At 30.9% G+C, this 11,422-nt stretch overlaps 1 protein-coding gene across 1 annotated transcript in view; it reads left to right on the forward strand.

The window, feature by feature from the left end:
• The first annotated feature begins 2,945 nt into the window (after positions 1-2,945).
• Positions 2,946-11,422, forward strand: part of LOC117176120 (transcription factor E2F2-like) — a 124,202-nt gene continuing 115,725 nt past the window's right edge. Inside the window, exon 1 of the mRNA XM_033366184.1 lies at positions 2,946-3,489. The gene's annotated coding sequence lies outside the window, so the exon portion shown is untranslated. The remainder of the gene's footprint in view (positions 3,490-11,422) is intronic.

The following is an 11,422-nucleotide window of genomic DNA, read 5'->3' on the forward strand; positions in this document are numbered from 1 at the left end:
TTTACACTTCTTTGGAGAATCTGGACCTACAGAAGAGCATCCAGGCCCGTTGGAATGTCAGTCGAAAACTATAAAATGGTAAGAATAATATAACAATTTATTAGAAAATAATAAATTGTGTTGTGACCGTTTTAACCTAAAAATACTTCGTGGTTATAAAACATCAGTACGTCCAGAGTAGCACATCGTTATTACGAATTAAGTTAAAACTTAATCAATAATATTAATAATTATTGTAAATATTGGGTTTTGATTTTTTATTTGTAATTACAATGTTTGTTATTGTTTTGTAATTATTGTGTGTTGGAATTATTATTATTATAATTTATCAGTATATTTTTTTCATTTTTTTAAAGAAAATATTTGTAGTTGATCAACTGCGAATGTAAATTAATAAATTATTTAAAAATGGAATTTTACTTTAAGAAAAGAAACAGTGAATAATAATTGATTTTACAAGACGTTTTTGAATCTGTTCAAAATTTCAGAATTGTCAGAGAGTTTTAGAAATTAAACAAGTGTAAACGTTAAAATTTTCATTTTTTATTTCTTTAAATGTAACTTGTGAGTCGCATTGTTTAATTTTCATATATTTAAATAACAGTTGAACACCTATTATTCTTAGAAAAAAATTTGAGTAACTTGAAGAAATATTAATATTTTTTGAAAAAATTCAAATTGAATACAAAATTTTAATTGATTTAAAAGCTTTTTAAGAATTTTAAAAGGCTTCAGAAAAATAAAAAAACATTACGTAGAAAAATAAATTGATTTTTGATTTTGAAAAATTAATTTAGAGAGAATATTTAATAAAGGTTTAGAAAGATTTATAAAATTGTCAAAAATGAATCTGGAAGATTTTAAGTAAATTTTTTACAATTGGGCAGGATTTTAAAAAAGTTGTAGGAAAAATTCGAATAATTTTGAAAGATGCTTAGAACTTTTGAAAAAAAATTTTAATAATTGAAAGTTTTTACAGATGTCAAACAACATAAAAATTTTTCAAGGATTTTGAAATTAAATTTTAAAATATTTGTAGCATTTTTAAACTATTTTAAATGAAATTTATTTTTGAACATTTTCAAATCCATTGATTAATTCTTGAATTTAGAGTGTTCAAAATGATGACTTGAATTTATATTTGTGGCACCGATTCTGAATGTTTGAACTCTATAATTTTTAAAAGTTAAAGATTCAAGAGTTCCACTTTCAGTGCTTTCATTAGAAGCTCAATTTTTATTATATTTCCTTTTTTCAGACAGTAAAAAAAGGCTAGAAGGAGCTTAGAGCAAAAGTACTAACACTTCTCATTGAAGTCTGAGGAATTTACTTCAAGTACAGGAAGCAGTTGTTTCTCTGGAGAAAGAAGAGCGGAGAAACAAATTCAACTGATGTCGAATTCAATGAAGTCGAAACATTCTGTTAACAATAATATTGACAGTCGAAACATTCTGTGATCTTGAGCCAACTTTTTCTTCTGAGATGCAGAGCATGGACATGGAATCTCTCTTTATCTCACTTTTGTCTCCCGTACTATTTCTGATGTAAATGAATGGAAGAATTAAACAATCTTTCGTAATATTTGTTCTTTTTTCTTTACGTAAAGGTACTTCAGTAAAAGAGATAGGTTGTAACTGTTAAATGTAATATGTATTCCCTTTTTTAATTTTGCAAACAAGGCAGAAGTAAGGCCCGATCATTTATTGATTATATTTTAATGTAAACATGTGCAACATCACAACTTACTATGGACATTGCTCCAAAGTTGCAGACTCATAAGGGGAGCTTAAACTGCTCCACTAAAATTTACTATGCCTAAGTATTTCCCTTTTGTTATAATTCTTTAATTACTACAATGATTAAAAATATTTAAATATATGTAACCTCAAAATTAATATCGCAAGATTTCATTTGCTTTACCCTGTGCTAATTGTGAAACGGAAAATCGAAAGGTATTAATTCCTTTGGTACACGCGTTTCCAAATATTCTGGAGCTAAACTATTTATATGGGACTGCATAGCAGCATCAGTAACTTTTTTGGCAAATTCATAATCAATATCCTCTGAACATGAAAATCAAGAGTCGTCCAAATCATAAAATCATACCACGCACGTTCCGTTATGATCATTTGCGTTTGGATCTTATAGTAATAATCATTTCTTTGTTTCTTTTGCACTCATGTTTGTTGTGTTCGCACAACTCTCACTTACAGCGGCTCACACTATGGAAATCATAACCAAGAAATTTTGCCATAAACGTATAATATCTTTGCTTGCACTCAGTTTCCATAAAATAGATTTTTTCGTATTATTCACTTTTGAAATACTCTACACTGTTCTTCGTTCAACTTTCACTACATACGAAATTATCACATTAAAAAAGTAAAAAACTCTGCATTTACATACATTTTACAGAATAGGGCCGAAACTATTGAATTCGCGGGAACTGTCATGGCGGCCACGCATGTGCACTATCTATTTCCGATTTGAAATGAAAAGGTCTATTAGCAAAATTGGGGAAAATTTGAATGAATTCCATGTATTTGGGTACATTGTTTTCCTCTCAGCAATCAACGAAGTGAAGTTAGCTGGAGATTGAAATGAGTATCCCTACTAGCAGACCACCACTTTTCAACTGCGCATGTACCGAAAGGCGCGGTTATATTTGAAAGCAATCAATATTATTAATAATAATATAGGTGTGTATATTTTATGGAGTTTTTTACTTTGAAAAAATTAATTAAATTTAATGTGAAAGATAACTAATTTCTTAAAACAATTAATTATTAATGTAATATTGCAAGTGTTTATTTCGTCATTTTAAACAGATCCGCGCTTTTCAGTACATGCGCAGTGAGAAAAGTGGCAGTCCATACCATCCCTGCTTAACGGGTCTGTTACTCTGCTCAGCATATCCATCTGCTCGCTTTTAGCCTCAGTTGCTAGCGCGCCAGTTCGGCCTCGTGCCCTTGCTTCGCGCTTTAAATCAGTACTGACAGTCTAGTCCTCGTCAGGCTAACCCGATTATGTCGAAAAACACGTTCCCGTGAAGCAAAAGTCGCGCCGCTTCAAACGGTGCAAAATCTGTGTCGCGATACAGACTCTTGAGCTATTTTTTCTTAACCCGGCACAGAAAATGGATACCACTTTGCACTGGACAGCACGGTGGTAGGTCTCTATAAAACGGTTTGAACGAACGACAGAGAGGGGAGACCCAGCAAGTGAGAACGAGTAGGCTAAAATTGCCCATGTTGGTTTTCTCCCTGCGGTTTTCTCGACCTCTTCCTCGAGAGTTCCAATCGGAACCGTTTTTCATAAACTAAAAGTAACAAGAAGACAAAGAAAAAACGAGTTTCGTGTACCTGAAACGCGCCTCTTTCTTACTCCGCCAGAAAACTACAAAGCTATTGCGGAATGCCGCTGTGACACGCAAGTGACGACCAAAGACCCAAAGCAGTCGAGGGCCAAAATACTGCACATACGAGCCAAGTAAGTGCAATAATAAGTGCAACGTCCCCATTCTAGGGAATCTTAACTCGTTTCTTCTAATCTAATGCTACAACTACAGCAATAACAACTACAACTGTCTGCTGTTTGCCTGTTTCCCACCCTCCGACGCTCACAACCCTTGAAAAGTGCGTTCGTTTAAGTGAAAGAGCACCGTTCGTGTTTCTATATCCTGCGTGGCTTACTCTCCATCTTCATTTGCTCCCTTTTTGTTTTCAGAAATATGTCGCGAACTCAAGCGATCGTAATCGTACCTACTCGAAGAAAAAATGTATTCAATTCTTTCTTAGTAACGACTGCGTACACTCACCCGGGGGAGGATTACTTTTTCTTCACTAACTTGTTCAAGGGGTTATGTTTCTCACCCTGAATCTTATCAATTGCACACGTACAAATAAACATTACCGGATGCTAATCACACAGTGTTGTATTACGTCAGTGAAAATGGTTTGTTTATTTCCTTCATTTATCTGATCAGTGTTGATCAATTTTTGATGCGTGAAAGTTAAGGCCGTGTCTACGAGTACCGAAATTTCATTTTAAATAGCCGGACTTTTTATGTGTAAATTTAGCTGGAAAAGAGGCTGTACTGTAATTGCTGTAAACATAACCATATTTTTCAATGCGTACAGACACTTTTGAAATTTAACAACTTTTTCTCACTTTACATTCGTCAATTTGATTATTTGGTCATATGTTCAAGATGTGCGTTCATTGTGACAAACACGGATGATTGTCCTATGTGTATGTCGTGCTAATTCTGCATCAGAAATTTTTTGTCTGTCATTTATCAAGATGGAGTTAATTTATATTAAATACATACTCAAGAAAGAATGTTAATTATAAATCTTCAAAAATGGCAAATACAAAATAAGTGATTAATTATTGAGTTGCTAAAGTTTCTTAACCAACTATAAAATATAGATAATTGTTAACATAGAAAAAAATTGTACGTCAAAAAGATAGTAGCTTATTAAAGTTTGGACAACCGTTGAAAACAAGATTCGATTTGAGCTTGTAAGTACGTCTTGCAGCCGTTGAAATTTATAGGGGAGTTCATGCAATGGGATTATCGATTTTTGAATCAATACCAATAACCGACAAAACGAAAACATTAACATGTCTAACACTCCTCTTCCATCCAAACATCTTTTCCTGCCCTGTCCCAACTTCCAAGCTCTTTAAAACAGTTATAGTTGTCTGACATCTTACATAGGGTAAATAATGTGTCAGTGGTCGGACAAACAGCGTTATTCGCATATTTAAATTGCTGTAGACACTTTATTTTCAGGGGCGCACACTCCCTCCGCCACCGGGGAAGCGACGGGGGCTATTTTCCGGCACTACCCGAGGAGCAACAAAAAAAAAAGGTTTTGAAAAGAAATGTATGAAAAAGGGGATTTTTTTATCTTGTGTGTATTAATTCAATGTTATGAAGCGTTTTTCAAAACTTTTTGATGTATGACCGCGCAGTTTAAGTTTAAGTGGTTCAAAGTACATACAAATTTAGATATATATTACTCGGTAATAGAATTACGCGGGTCCGTAAATTTTACAGAAAAGTTAGTAAGGTCCGTAACCGGATGACAATAGCTTGGAGCTTGAAGAATTTAGTATTTCTACATCTTCTTTAGGTTATTTCCTAAGGATTGGATCCTTGGAGATTTAAAAATTTCGAATTTATGAGTAGCTGCTGTACAAAAGGGACAAAGAGTGATACAAAAATATTAACTTCGGAGAAACTCAGTTTTACTTTTGAGGTTAAGGGCATGTGATACTTAGAAAATTGTCGATTTTACCAGTTTTAGGTTCCCCCGGCTTTTTTTTCTAGAATAATAAATATTTTGTTTTAGAAATTTGGGAAATGATAGCGAACATGCTAACGGACGTCCCCACACACTTTTTTTTGTGTTTTTCCATCAAAAAATGTTTGATATTGCTAAAAACGTGCGGGAATATTTCGAGGTTATGTGTGTTACAATTCACCCGAGCGTTACTTTCAAACTACACAATATTTTTGGCCGAAAACTTTGAACTTACAAATAAACATAGGAACGAATCTCCCGGAACTAACCTTGTTTGCAGGCAATCAAGAAATTCTATTTCATAAATAATTTCCAGATTATCGGAAAGGCAAAGATGAAAAACGACGTGACCTCAAAATAATGCATATGCATAAAATTCTTATTTAGCACAATAATTTTTTTTTGTTATTATCCCTCAAAAAAGAGTCTGGGGACGCCCGTTATGATATTTTATAATATCCCCGAATTCAGTTTTAAAAAATTTTAATTTTTGTGGAAAAAAGCCGGGGAAACTGTAAGTATCACATGCCCTTAAAATTTTATGGTTTCTGAAAATCGTTTTGAAATCTTCACAATTATAAGTTCAATTTTTTTAAGTGTGAAACATCCCGAGATGTTTTTAAGTGTCATAAGAAATTGCTTGATCATAAAAGTCTTTATTTTTAATGCATTTAAAAAACTAACTTAGAAATGTGATTTCGAACAAATTCTTTTTACTCGATGAGTATTTGAATGTTGCAAAGTTCAGCCCTACATTGACAAATATGTTAAAATATTGAATATAATTAGTTATAAAAAAAAACCTTTTTCTTGATTTTTACTTAAAATCATGAATTGTGTAGTATTATTTTCATTAAAATCTACATTTTTCAGTCCATCTCACCCACATCCGCACCCCACCCACCCAACCTTTTGGGTATCTACCCCCGCAATTGGGGTAGCGACAGCTACTTTTCATACATGGTTTGCGCGGCCCTGTTTATTTTAATATTTTTTGCAACAAATGTTCGAACTTTTAACTGTGTGCGTCCTGTTGAAATTATTTTTGCCATTTATTTGTAAGTTAAAGTGTATTTTGGAAGAAAAAAAGTTTTTTTTGGACATGTATCCAATAGTCGGAGAGCATTTTTGGTTTTTCAAAATTGTAATTTAAAAATAATTTACCTAATAACATGCTACATTAAAATACTTAAAGTAAAAAAATTCATCAGAAGTGCTTTTGATACTAAATCGAATTAATTTTACTAATTGTTTTTTATTTATCGTTGCTCAATTTTCACATGCTTTTTTAGGTTAGTTCTACTCTATCCGAATGTTTTAAATTACAAGACAACTTTTCCGCTGTAAAACCAGAATAATAATCTTGTAAAAACTTAATTTTAGTATTACTTTTGTTTCTATAGTAAAATTATTGCCCTTTTGTGGCTTACGGCCATGTGGAGCTCACTGTCCTGGACGATTTATTATTTTGTTATAAAAAATTTTAAGTTAATCGATATCCATACAAAGTTGGATTAGATTTAACATAAACCTCGTTATTCTGATTTCCAAATCACTTCCTAGAAAAAATATTTTATGAAAGATAACTTGTACCCAAGGTTATGGAGAGGTTCGGATTTCACGAACATTTTTATACATAATACCGCTCTTACAAACTTTATTCTTCTTCACTATTTCAATCAATAGTTTTTACTAGTACCAAATAATGATTAAATGTTTTTGTAATACTTAGTATGTTTTATTTCTAAAAAGAACATCTTCTTTCGACCAGGGGAGTGCTTCCACTGTACTGCCCAATGTAAAAAATGTGTCACGAGAGTTGAAAACGGCCGTGCGGCGGCGTTGGCAGTAACTTTGTTCTACAAAACCATGCAGTGCCATAAGAAAATTGCATAAAAATTACAAATTAAATATGAAAAACCCTTTAAAATAATTTTTTCTTTATAGCATAGTCAGGTATTAAATTAGACTTACGTATCTGCTTTTTTTATTATAAGAAAAAGCCGCATAATTGAAATAATTTAAATACACAAACAAATTACATGGATATTCAGAACATATAAAAATAATACAAAAATAAATAACGAATACATATAATATAGTATTATGAAATTTCGCATAACGACAAGATTTTTAATCGACAGAAAATAAAATTCCGAATTTAAAAACATCCCAAACTAAAATTCGCTGATTTTGAGACCGACCATAAATTAATAGATTAATTAAAAAGTTATTAAATACTTTCGGTAATCTTAAATTTCGACAAATTTAAATTTCAGGAATGGAAATATTTATAGGAATTTAACAATTTATTTATTTTACAATTCGGTCAATTTATAATTGGTTAATTTATATTTTTGGCAATTTTTTTCGCTAATTTGTGGTTTTACTATTCATTTTGTATTAGTTCCAGATATTCAACACTATTAAATATAGCGATAAAGAACTAATTTTTTTATATTGCCGTCTTACAATATAATGCTATTATATAATAAATATAGTTATAAATATTATAATAATAAATATTGTTTTCTATTACAATTTTATTGAATAACGAACTCTTAAATGTGACATTTCTTTAATCAAATAGACTTTGTAACGAAGCTAAAATATTTTAACATTTGTATAGTCATTCTTAAATATAGACCATTAATGAATATTTTTTATCTTTGCCAACACTCAAATTATTTGAGAATTATTTTTCGAAGTGTTTTAATAAATTCGCGTTGAAATTAAATTATGAGAATTGAGGAAAAGAAAATAAGTATTATTAGTTTGATTTTAAATTTATATAAATATAATTTTGATAAGATTCTTGTGAAGCTTAAAAAAAAGATTTTTGAATGTTTCCGACGTGTCAGAAAAAAGTCTAGAAGATTTTAAAGAATTTTTTTTACTATATAAAATTTCACCAAATATGAAAATTTAAGTTTTTTAAAAGATGCTTAGGGCGTTTAGAAGTTGGGAAGGAATCAAGAAGTATTTGTTAAATTTTTGAAAATGTTTCATAGTTTTCGAATATTTATAAGATATGTAAAACGTCTTATATTCCTGAAAATATTTTTTAATTAACTTATAATCTTCTAAATTTTACCAGCAATTTTAGGACAATTTTTTTATTTTCTTGAAAACTTTCGAAATCTTTTACAATTTTAAATTAATTTTGAATCTCTTTAATTCTGCTAAATATTTCTTGGATTTACTCAATTTTTTACTTGTTTTTATTTTGTGAACTTACCAATTTGAAATAATTTTCTTCAAAATCTTCTTATCTCTTTTTAGAAATTTTAGGCACTCTTTTGATATGTTTAAAAACCTTGTTTCATTTTCGAAAATAAAACTATTAAAAATTTTCACACGAATAAAAGGGCAATTTTGTTCAAATCTTGTCAGCCCTTCTAAACTTGCTAATCTCTTAAAATTATTTTAATCTTTTCTGTAAAATTAAAAAAATTGCCCTAACATCTTTCAGATTCTTCTTTGAAAATTTTTTTAAATCCTTAAAAATCTTTTTAAATAATCTCTTAAAATTGATTTTTCAAAATAATATATTATTTTTATTTTTCCTAGGAATCTAAGAAAATGTGTTTCATTTTCGTAAAACTTTACAAAAATCTTTACAAGTTTTTATTATTATTATTATTTTTTGAATCTTAAAAACTTCTTTTCAGTTTCTTGACACCCTGACAAAATTCAGTTTACCTGAAGAAATTTGTAAATCCTGAAAAATTAAAAATATTATCTCAAAGTCTTCCATATTCTTTTATAGAACATTATGAAATCTTCAAAACTTAAAAATATCCTTTAAAAATAAAAGCTTCTAACTTTTTTATTCGGGATTTTTGGGTTTCTGGGTTTACTTTTATAACCTGATTTGCACCCCGGAGCGATACACATCGGCATTATTAATGGAATTAAATCGATAAAAAAAACTCGATTAGGAAAATCCACTGTGTCATTTTTACAATAATTACATAAATAAACCGTTTTCATCATAAATGTTTAATAGTTTGTAAGGGATCTACATGACAAAAGTCATATTACCGCCAAAACAACTAGAATAAAGGTATTACTAGCGCCGCCGCATGGCCGTTTTCAACACATGGGCCAGTTTCAACTCTCGGTGACACGAGTTTGCTCTCGACATATTCACATCAGTTGTCTGGCTTAAGAAACACTCGTAGAATGTCGTTTGTACCAGAGGTCGGACAGGGTGTCCGGCTTCTAGGGAGTTTCAAAAATTCAGCACCTAAGGTCGGATATATTAAAAATCTTCGCATATGCGGTATACGAATTAAAATTGCAAATAATTAAAAAAATATTAAGTATCGCATTTGATAACATAAAACGTTAAGTCACAATCTAAATATGTCATTACTTCAATAAAACACTGTCTTCGGACACAAAGCACAGCGCACAACTCCAAAATAGGGATACACGATAATCAGCTTTTAAAATATTTTTGATACAGTGAAAGTAAAAATCGTTTACATGTTTTCTTTGCCTTTTTGATACAAGAAAATATGCAAAATGCAACACATTTTTGCTTTAAATAATTATGTTTTATTGCACTATTCCTGCTATGAAATAAACGGGATTGGCCGACCATTAGTGCGTGTCCGGAGACAGGTGCTTTTACCCTATATGGGTATTTATTTCTACTCGAGACCCATCGCACGCTTGAACGCCCGTGTTTTCTCAATTTGAAATATTTTGTAATTATTTTTGCAGTTCCAATCAATTCGAAACAATCGGAAGCAATTTTTTAATCATCTTCAACCTTTCTTCATCCGTGTTTTCACCCTAAATGAAAACCCAATCTCAATACATGTCTCAAACTTAAATTCAAACACATACGATGCTTGCAGCTGATACAATAATGCGTCTATTCACTTCGGCGTTAACGCAAAAACTGGCACATGCCAAAAGCGAAGTTTGATAGTAGTCGACCGAAAATCTTGCGATTTTTCCTTTACCCTTTTTACATTCTCATCATTTATGATTGAGAAAATATTAGAATTGTCGGAAATTTGACATCACAGTTTTTCAACGCATCTCCACGTTTCGAGACCCCCTGAATCCGAAAATCAGGTTTTCACGATGGCGTATGTCTATCCGTCCGGACGTCCGTCCGTAAACACGATAACTCTCGAAAAAATGAACGAATCAAATCCATCTTTGGCACACTTTTTTTAGGTCCTAAAAGAAAGGACGAGTTCGTTAAACAGCAATTTTTGATAAAATTTAAAAAAGTGAGCGCATTTTGAAACTTTTTTAGACCACTTTTTTCTGAATTAAAAAATTCTGTGTATGGATATTTATAGTATTAAAAAGAAAAAACAATTTATCCTTATGACTTTTTTCAATAAAAATAAAATTCTCAGAGATATAGCGTTTTCAAAATTTTTTAAATAAACCGAAAATAAAAATTTTAAGCCAAAAAACGCACGATATGAAAAAAAGTCAAGAGAAGATAAACATTTCTTTTTTTAAAGATCTACAAGATTATCATGACAAATTTTTGGATTTTCTTCAAAAATCAAAAATTCAAATTTCGATTGCACAAAAAAATAATGAAAAATAAAAAAATTCCATTTTGTAGACAAACTATGTAGGATACAAAAAAGACGAATTAACAAAAATTGTAATCCCAAAAAAGTTCGACAATTTTGTTTAGAATGACTTCTTGATAGGACGCGTACCTTTTGTTTTATTCGTGAAAAATAAGGTTGAAAAATAATAAAAAAGCTTTGAGAAACTTAATCTTTGACTATACTTAATCAAGTAGACAATTTAGAATATGACGACGCATATAAATACTGCCATCTAAAAGAGATCTTTTTGATAAAGTTTTTTTCAAGCATTCCAAATGCAAAGAATAAATATCCGAGCGCGAGGTGTAATTATCTCCGAGCGCGAAGCGCTAGGTAACCCATTATCGAGCGCGAAGTGCGAGATTGAACCGTCGCGCGCCCTAGGCGCACTCAAACTTGCGAGCGAAGCAAGCCGCATGAGTCTGAAGTTCCCAACGTTTACAAAAAACGAAAAAAACGAAAAATAAAATATTTGAAAAGTCAAAATGTTTTAATTGTTTATGACAGTATTATGTG

The sequence above is a fragment of the Belonocnema kinseyi genome, chromosome 1 (genome assembly GCF_010883055.1).
Source record: "Belonocnema kinseyi isolate 2016_QV_RU_SX_M_011 chromosome 1, B_treatae_v1, whole genome shotgun sequence".
NCBI lineage: Eukaryota > Metazoa > Arthropoda > Insecta > Hymenoptera > Cynipidae > Belonocnema > Belonocnema kinseyi.